The following is a 9560-nucleotide window of genomic DNA, read 5'->3' on the forward strand; positions in this document are numbered from 1 at the left end:
TAAGTCCGAAACATTTGAAAAGTTCAAAAAAATTTAGAGTGAAGTGGAAAATCATCGTAACAAGAAAATAAAGTTTCTGCGATCTGATCGTGGAGGAGAATATTTGAGTTACGAGTTTGGTCTTCATTTGAAACAACGCGAAATAGTTTCCCAACTCACGCCACCCGGAACACCACATCGTAATGGTGTGTCCAAATGTCGTAACCGCACTTTATTAGATATGGTGCGATCTATGATGTCTCTTACTAATTTACCGCTATCGTTTTGGGGTTATTCTTTAGAGACGGGTGCATTCACGTTAAATAGGGCACCATCTAAATCCATTGAGACGACACCTTATGAACTATGGTTTGGCAAGAAACCCAAGTTGTCGTTTCTTAAAGTTTGGGGCTGCAATGCTTATGTGAAAAAGCTTCAACCTGATAAGCTCGAACCCAAGTCGGAGAAATGTATCTTCATAGGATACCCAAAGGAGACTATTAGGTACACCTTCTATCACAGATCCGAAGGCAAGACATTCATTGCTAAGAATGGATCCTTTCTGGAGAAGGAGTTTCTCTCGAAAGAAGTGACTGAGAGGAAAGTAGAACTTGATGAGGTAACTGTACCTGCTCCCTTATTGGAAAGTAGTTCATCACAGAAATCAGTTCCTGTGACTCCTACACCAATTAGTGAGGAAGTGTTGGGGAACGTAGTAATTTCAAAAAATTTCCTACGCACACGCAAGATCATGGTGATGCATAGCAACAAGAGGGGAGAGTGTTGTCCACGTACCCTCGTAGACCGAAAGTGGAAGCGTTATGACAACGCAGTTGATGTAGTCGTATGTCTTCGCGACCCGACCGATCAAGCACCGAAACTACGCCACCTCCGAGTTCTAGCACACGTTCAGCTCGATGACGATCCCCGGACTCTGATCCAGCAAAGTGTCGGGGAAGAGTTCCGTCAGCACGACGACATGGTGACGATCTTGATGTTCTATCATCGCAGGGCTTCGCCTAAGCACCGCTACAATATTATCGAGGATTATGGTGGAGGGGGGCACCGCACACGGCTAAGAGAACGATCACGAAGATCAACTTGTGTCTATGGGGTGCCCCCTGCCCCCGTATATAAAGGAGTGGAGGAGGGGAGGGCCGGCCCTCTCTATGGCGCGCCCTAGGGGAGTCCTACTCCCATCGGGAGTGGGATTCCCCTTTTCCTAGTCCAACTAGGAGTCCTTCCAAGTAGTAGGAGTAGGAGACAAGGAAGGGGAAGAGGGAAGAGAAGGAAGGAGGGGGCGCCGCCCTTCCCCCTAGTCCAATTTGGACTAGTCAATGGGGGGGCGCGCGGCCTGCCTCTCCCTCTCCCCTAAAGCCCAATAAGGCCCATATACTTCTTCCCCCGTATTCCCGTAACTCCCCGGTACTCCGAAAAATACCCGAACCACTAGGAACCTTTCCAATGTCCGAATATAGTCGTCCAATATATCGATCTTTACGTCTCGACCATTCGAGACTCCTCGTCATGTCCCCGATCTCATCCGGGACTCCGAACTCCTTCGGTACATCAAAACTCATAAACTCATAATATAACTGTCATCGAAACCTTAAGCGTGCGGACCCTACGGGTTCGAGAACAATGTAGACATGACCGAGACACGTCTCCGGTCAATAACCAATAGCGGAACCTGGATGCTCATATTGGCTCCTACATATTCTACGAAGATCTTTATCGGTCAGACCGCATAACAACATACGTTGTTCCCTTTATCATCGGTATGTTACTTGCCCGAGATTCGATCGTCGGTATCTCAATACCTAGTTCAATCTCGTTACGGCAAGTCTCTTTACTCGTTTTGTAATACATCATCTCGCAACTAACTCATTAGTTGCAATGCTTGCAAGGCTTATGTGACGTGCATTACCGAGAGGGCCCAAAGATACCTCTCCGACAATCGGAGTGACAAATCCTAATCTCAAAATACGCCAACCCAACATGTACCTTTGGAGACACCTGTAGAGCTCCTTTATAATCACCCAGTTAAGTTGTGACATTTGGTAGCACACAAAGTGTTCCTCCGGTAAACGGGAGTTGCATAATCTCATAGTCATAGGAACATGTATTGTTGGGGAACGTAGTAATTTCAAAATTTTCCTACGCACACGCAAGATCATGGTGATGCATAGCAACGAGAGGGAAGAGTGTGATCTACGTACCCTTGTAGATCGATAGCGGAAGCGTTATGACAACGCGGTTGATGTAGTCGTACATCTTCACGGCCCGACCGATCAAGCACTGAAACTACGGCACCTCCGAGTTTTAGCACACGTTCAGCTCGATGACGATCCCCGGACTCCGATCCAGCAAAGTGTCGGGGAAGAGTTCCGTCAGCACGACGGCGTGGTGACGATCTTGATGTACTACTGTCGCAGGGCTTCGCCTAAGCACCGCTACAATATTATCGAGGACTATGGTGGCAGGGGGCGCCGCACACGGCTAAGAATATGATCACGTGGATCAACTTGTGTGTTTCTGGGGTGCCCCTGCCTTCGTATATAAAGGTTCAAGAGAGGAGGAGGCCGGCCGGCCCCTATGGTGCGCCAAGGAGGAGTCCTCCTCCTAGTAGGAGTAGGACTCCTACTAGGAGGGGGAAAGAAGTGGGGAGGGAGAGGGAAAGGGGGGCGCCGCCCCCCCCTCTCCTAGTCCAATTCGGACCAAGGGGGGAGGAGGCGCGCGGCCCACCTTTGGCTGCCCCTCTCTCTCTCTCCACTAAGGCCCATATGGCCCATTACTTCTCCGGGGGGGGGGGGGGGGTTCCGGTAACCCTCCGGCCTTCCGGTTTTCTCCGAAATCACCCGGAACACTTCCGGTGTCCGAATATAGCCGTCCAATATATCAATCTTTAAGTCTCGACCATTTCGAGACTCCTCGTCATGTCTGTGATCACATCCGGGACTCTGAACAACCTTCGGTACATCAAAACGTATAAACTCATAATATAACTGTCATCGAAACCTTAAGCGTGCGGACCCTACGGGTTCGAGAACGATGTAGACATGCCCGAGACATGTCTCCGTTCAATAACCAATAGCGGGACCTGGATGCCCATATTGTCTCCTACATATTCTACGAAGATCTTTATCGGTCAGACCGCATAACAACATAAGTTGTTCCCTTTGTCATCGGTATGTTACTTGCCTGAGATTCGATCGTCGGTATCCAATACCTAGTTCAATCTCGTTACCGGCAAGTCTCTTTACTCGTTCTGTAATACATCATCTCGCAACTGACTCATTAGTTGCATTGCTTGCAAGGCTTAAGTGATGTGCATTACCGAGAGGGCCCAGAGATACCTCTCCGACAATCGGAGTGACAAATCCTAATCTCGAAATACGTCAACCCAACATGTACCTTTGGAGACACCTGTAGAGCACCTTTATAATCACCCAGTTACGTTGTGACGTTTGGTAGCACACAAAGTGTTCCTCCGGCACACGGGAGTTACATAATCTCATAGTCATGGGAACATGTATAAGTCATGAAGAAAGCAATAGCAACATACTAACCGATCGGATGCTAAGCTAATGGAATGGGTCATGTCAATCAGATCATTCAACTAATGATGTGATCCCATTAATCAAATGACAACTCTTTGTCAATGGTTAGGAAACATAACCATCTTTGATTAACGAGCTAGTCAAGTAGAGGCATACTAGTGACACTCTGTTTGTCTATGTATTCACACATGTATTATGTTTCCGGTTAATACAATTCTAGCATGAATAATAAACTCTTATCATGATATAAGGAAATAAATAATAACTTTATTATTGCCTCTAGGGCATATTTCCTTCAGTCTCCCACTTGCACTAGAGTCAATAATCTAGATTACACAGTAATGATTCTAACACCCGTGGAGCTTTGGTGCTGATCATGTTTTGCTCGTGGAAGAGGCTTAGTCAACGGGTCTGCTACATTCAGCTCCGTATGTATCTTGCAAATCTCTATGTCTCCCACCTGGACTAGATCCCGGATGGAATTGAAGCGTCTCTTGATGTGCTTGATTCTCCTGTGAAATCTGGATTCCTTTGCCAAGGCAATTGCACTAGTATTGTCACAAAAGATTTTCATTGGACCCGATGCACTAGGTATGACACCTAGATCGGATATGAACTCCTTCATCCAGACTCCTTCATTTGCTGCTTCCGAAGTAGCTATGTACTCTGCTTCACATGTAGATCCCGCCACGACGCTTTGTTTTGAACTGCACCAACTGACAGCTCCACCGTTTGATGTAAACACGTATCCGGTTTGTGATTTAGAATCGTCCGGATCAGTGTCAAAGCTTGCATCAATGTAACCGTTTACAATGAGCTCTTTGTCACCTCCATATACGAGAAACATATCCTTAGTCCTTTTCAGGTATTTCAGGATGTTCTTAACCGCTGTCCAGTGATCCACTCCTGGATTACTTTGGTACCTCCCTGCTAAACTTATAGCAAGGCACACATCAGGTCTGGTACACAGCATTGCATACATGATAGAGCCTATGGCTGAAGCATAGGGAACATCTTTCATTTTCTCTCTATCTTCTGTAGTGGTCGGGCATTGAGTCTGACTCAACTTCACACCTTGTAACACATGCAAGAACCCTTTCTTTGCTTGATCCATTTTGAACTTCTTCAAAATCTTGTCAACGTATGTGCTTTGTGAAAGTCCAATTAAGTGTCTTGATCTATCTCTATAGATCTTTATGCCTAATATGTAAGCAGCTTCACCGAGGTCTTTCATTGAAAAACTCTTATTCAAGTATCCCTTTATGCTATCCAGAAATTCTATATCATTTCCAGTCAGTAATATGTCATCCACATATAATATCAGAAATGCTACAGAGCTCCCACTCACTTTCTTGTAAATACAGGCTTCTCCGAAAGTCTGTATAAAACCAAATGCTTTGATCACACTATCAAAGCGTTTATTCCAACTCCGAGAGGCTTGCACCAGTCCATAAATGGATCGCTGGAGCTTGCACACTTTGTTAGCTCCCTTTGGATCGACAAAACCTTCCGGTTGCATCATATACAACTCTTCTTCCAGAAATCCATTCAGGAATGCAGTTTTGACATCCATCTGCCAAATTTCATAATCATAAAATTCGGCAATTGCTAACATGATTCGGACAGACTTAAGCATCGCTACGGGTGAGAAGGTCTCATCGTAGTCAACCCCTTGAACTTGTCGAAAACCTTTTGCAACAAGTCGAGCTTTGTAGACAGTAACATTACCGTCAGCGACAGTCTTCTTCTTGAAGATCCATTTATTCTCAATTGCTTGCCGATCATCGGGCAAGTCAACGAAAGTCCATACTTTGTTCTCATACATGGATCCCATCTCAGATTTCATGGCTTCAAGCCATTTTGCGGAATCTGGGCTCACCATCGCTTCTTCATAGTTCTTAGGTTCATCATGATCTAGCAGCATGATTTCTAGAACAGGATTACCGTACCACTCTGGCGTGGTTCTCACTCTGGTTGATCTACGAGGTTCAGTAGTATCTTGTCCTGAAGTTTCATGATCATTATCATTAGCTTCCTCACTAATTGGTGTAGGTGTCGCAGAAACAGTTTTCTGTGATGTACTACTTTCCAATAAGGGAGCAGGTACAGTTACCTCATCAAGTTCTACTTTCCTCCCACTCACATCTTTCGAGAAAAACTCCTTCTCCAGAAAGTTTCCGAATTTAGCAACAAAAGTCTTGCCTTCAGATCTATGATAGAAGGTGTATCCAATAGTTTCCTTTGGATATCCTATGAAGACACATTTCTCCGATTTGGGTTCGAGCTTATCAGGTTGAAGCTTTTTCACATAAGCATCGCAGCCCCAAACTTTCAGAAACGACAACTTTGGTTTCTTGCCAAACCATAGTTCATAAGGCGTCGTCTCAACGGATTTCGATGGTGCCCTATTCAATGTGAATGCGGCCGTCTCTAAAGCATAACCCCAAAACGATAGCGGTAAATCAGTAAGAGACATCATAGGTCGCACCATATCTAGTAAAGTACGATTACGACGTTCGGACACACCATTACGCTGTGGTGTTCCGGGTGGCGTGAGTTGCGAAACTATTCCGCATTGCTTCAAATGTACACCAAACTCGTAACTCAAATATTCTCCTCCACGATCAGATCGTAGAAACTTTATTTTCTTGTTACGATGATTTTCAACTTCACTCTAAAATTCTTTGAACTTTTCAAATGTTTCAGACTTATGTTTCATTAAGTAGATATACCCATATCTTCTTAAGTCATCTGTGAAGGTGAGAAAATAACGATATCCGCCACGAGCCTCAATATTCATCGGACCACATACATCTGTATGTATGATTTCCAACAAATCTGTTGCTCTCTCCATAGTACCGGAGAACGGTGTTTTAGTCATCTTGCCCATGAGGCACGGTTCGCAAGTACCAAGTGATTCATAATCAAGTGATTCCAAAAGTCCATTAGTATGGAGTTTCTTCATGCGCTTTACACCGATATGACCTAAACGGCAGTGCCACAAATAAGTTGCACCATCATTATCAACTCTGCATCTTTTGGCTTCAACATTATGAATATGTGTATCACTACTATCGAGATTCAATAAGAATAGACCACTCTTCAAGGGTGCATGACCATAAAAGATATTACTCATATAAATAGAACAACCATTATTCTTTGATTTAAATGAATAACCGTGCATTAAACAAGATCCAGATATAATGTTCATGCTCAACGCTGGCACCAAATAACAATTATTTAGGTCTAATACTAATCCCGAAGGTAGATGTAGAGGTAGCGTGCCGACTGCGATCACATCGACTTTGGAACCGTTTCCCACGCACATCGTCACCTCGTCCTTAGCCAATCTTCGCTTAATCCGTAGTCCCTGTTTCGAGTTGCAAATATTAGCAACAGAACCAGTATCAAATACCCAGGTGCTATTGCGAGCATTAGTAAGGTACACATCAATAACATGTATATCACATATACCTTTGTTCACCTTGCCATCCTTCTTATCCGCCAAATACTTGGGGCAGTTCCGCTTCCAGTGACCAATCTGCTTGCAGTAGAAGCACTCAGTTTCAGGCTTAGGTCCAGACTTGGGTTTCTTCTCTTGAGCAGCAACTTGCTTGCTGTTCCTTTTGAAGTTCCCCTTCTTCTTCCCTTTGCCCTTTTTCTTGAAACTAGTGGTCTTGTTGACCATCAACACTTGATGCTCCTTTTTGATTTCTACCTCCGCAGCTTTCAGCATTGCGAAGAGCTCGGGAATAGTCTTATTCATCCCTTGCATATTATAGTTCATCACGAAGCTCTTGTAGCTTGGTGGCAGTGATTGGAGAATTCTGTCAATGACGCAATCATCTGGAAGATTAACTCCCATCTGAATCAAGTGATTATTATACCCAGACATTTTGAGTATATGCTCACTGACAGAACTGTTCTCCTCCATCTTGCAGCTATAGAACTTATTGGAGACTTCATATCTCTCAATCCGGGCATTTGCTTAAAATATTAACTTCAACTCCTGGAACATCTCATATGCTCCATGACGTTCAAAACGTCGTTGAAGTCCCGATTCTAAGCCGTAAAGCATGGCACACTAAACTATCGAGTAGTCATCAGCTTTGCTCTGCCAGACGTTCATAACATCTGGTGTTGCTCCAGCAGCAGGCCTGGCACCCAGCGGTGCTTCCAGGACGTAATTCTTCTGTGCAGCAATGAGGATAATCCTCAAGTTACGGACCCAGTCCGTGTAATTGCTACCATCATATTTCAACTTTGCTTTCTCAAGGAACGCATTAAAATTCAACGGAACAACAACACGGGCTATCTATCTACAATCAAACATACATAAGCAAGATACTATCAGGTACTAAATTCATGATAAATTTAAGTTCAATTAATCAAATTACTTAAGAACTCCCACTTAGACAGACATCCCTCTAATCCTCTAAGTGATCACGTGATCCAAATCAACTAAACCATGTCCGATCATCACGTGAGATGGAGTAGTTTCATTGGTGAACATCACTATGTTGATCATATCTACTATATGATTCACGCTCGACCTTTCGGTCTCCGTGTTCCGAGGCCATATCTGTATATGCTTGGCTCGTCAAGTATAACCTGAGTATTCTGCGTGTGCAACTATTTTGCACCCGTTGTATTTGAACATAGAGCCTATCACACCCGATCATCACGTGGTGTCTCTGCACGAAGAACTTTCGCAATGGTGCATACTCAGGGAGAACACTTCTTGATAATTTTAGTGAGAGATCATCTTATAATGCTACCGTCAATCAAAGCAAGATAAGATGCATAAAAGATAAACATCACATGCAATCAATATAAGTGATATGATATGGCCACCATCATCTTGTGCCTGTGATCTCCATCTCCGAAGCACCGTCATGATCACCATCGTCACCGGTGCGACACCTTGATCTCCATCATAGCATCGTTGTCGTCTCGCCAATTTTATGCTTCCACGACTATCGCTACCGCTTAGTGATAAAGTAAAGCATTACAACGCGATTGCATTGCATACAATAAAGCAACAACCATATGGCTCCTGCCAGTTGCCGATAACCCGGTTACAAAACATGATCATCTCATACAATGAAATCAGCATCATGTCTTGACCATATCACATCACAACATGCCCTGCAAAAACAAGTTAGACGTCCTCTACTTTGGTTGTTGCAAGTTTTACGTGACTGCTACGGGCTTAAGCAAGAACCAATCTTACCTACGCATCAAAACCACAACGATAGTTTATCAAGTTGATGCCGTTTTAACCTTCGCAAGGACCGGGCATAGCCACACTCGATTCAACTAACGTTGGAGAAACAGTCACCCGCAAGCCACCTATGTGCAAAGCACGTCGGGAGAACCGGTCTCGCGTAAGCGTACGCGTAATGTCGGTCCGGGCCGCTTCATCCAACAATACCGCCGAACCAAAGTATGACATGCTGGTAGGCAGTATGACTTATATCGCCCACAACTCACTTGTGTTCTACTCGTGCATATAACATCAAACCATAAAACCTAGGCTCTGATACCACTGTTGGGGAACATAGTAATTTCAAAATTTTCCTACGCACACGCAAGATCATGGTGATGCACAGCAACGAGAGGGAAGAGTGTGATCTACATGCCCTTGTAGATCGATAGCGGAAGCATTATGATAACGCGGTTGATGTAATCGTACGTCTTCACGGCCCGACCGATCAAGCACCGAAACTACGGCACCTCCGAGTTTTAGCACACGTTCAGCTCGATGACGGTCCCCGGACTCCGATCCAGCAAAGTGTCGGGGAAGAGTTCCGTCAGCACGACGGTATGGTGACGATCTTGATGTACTACTGTCGCAGGGCTTCGCCTAAGCACCGCTACAATATTATCGAGGACTATGGTGGCAGGGGGCGCCGCACACGGCTAAGAATATGATCACGTGGATCAACTTGTGTGTTTCTGGGCTGCCCCTGCCTCCGTATATAAAGGTTCAAGAGAGGAGGAGGCCGGCCGGCCCCTATG

Source organism: Triticum aestivum, chromosome 5A (assembly GCF_018294505.1).
Source record: "Triticum aestivum cultivar Chinese Spring chromosome 5A, IWGSC CS RefSeq v2.1, whole genome shotgun sequence".
Taxonomy (NCBI): Eukaryota; Viridiplantae; Streptophyta; class Magnoliopsida; order Poales; family Poaceae; genus Triticum; species Triticum aestivum.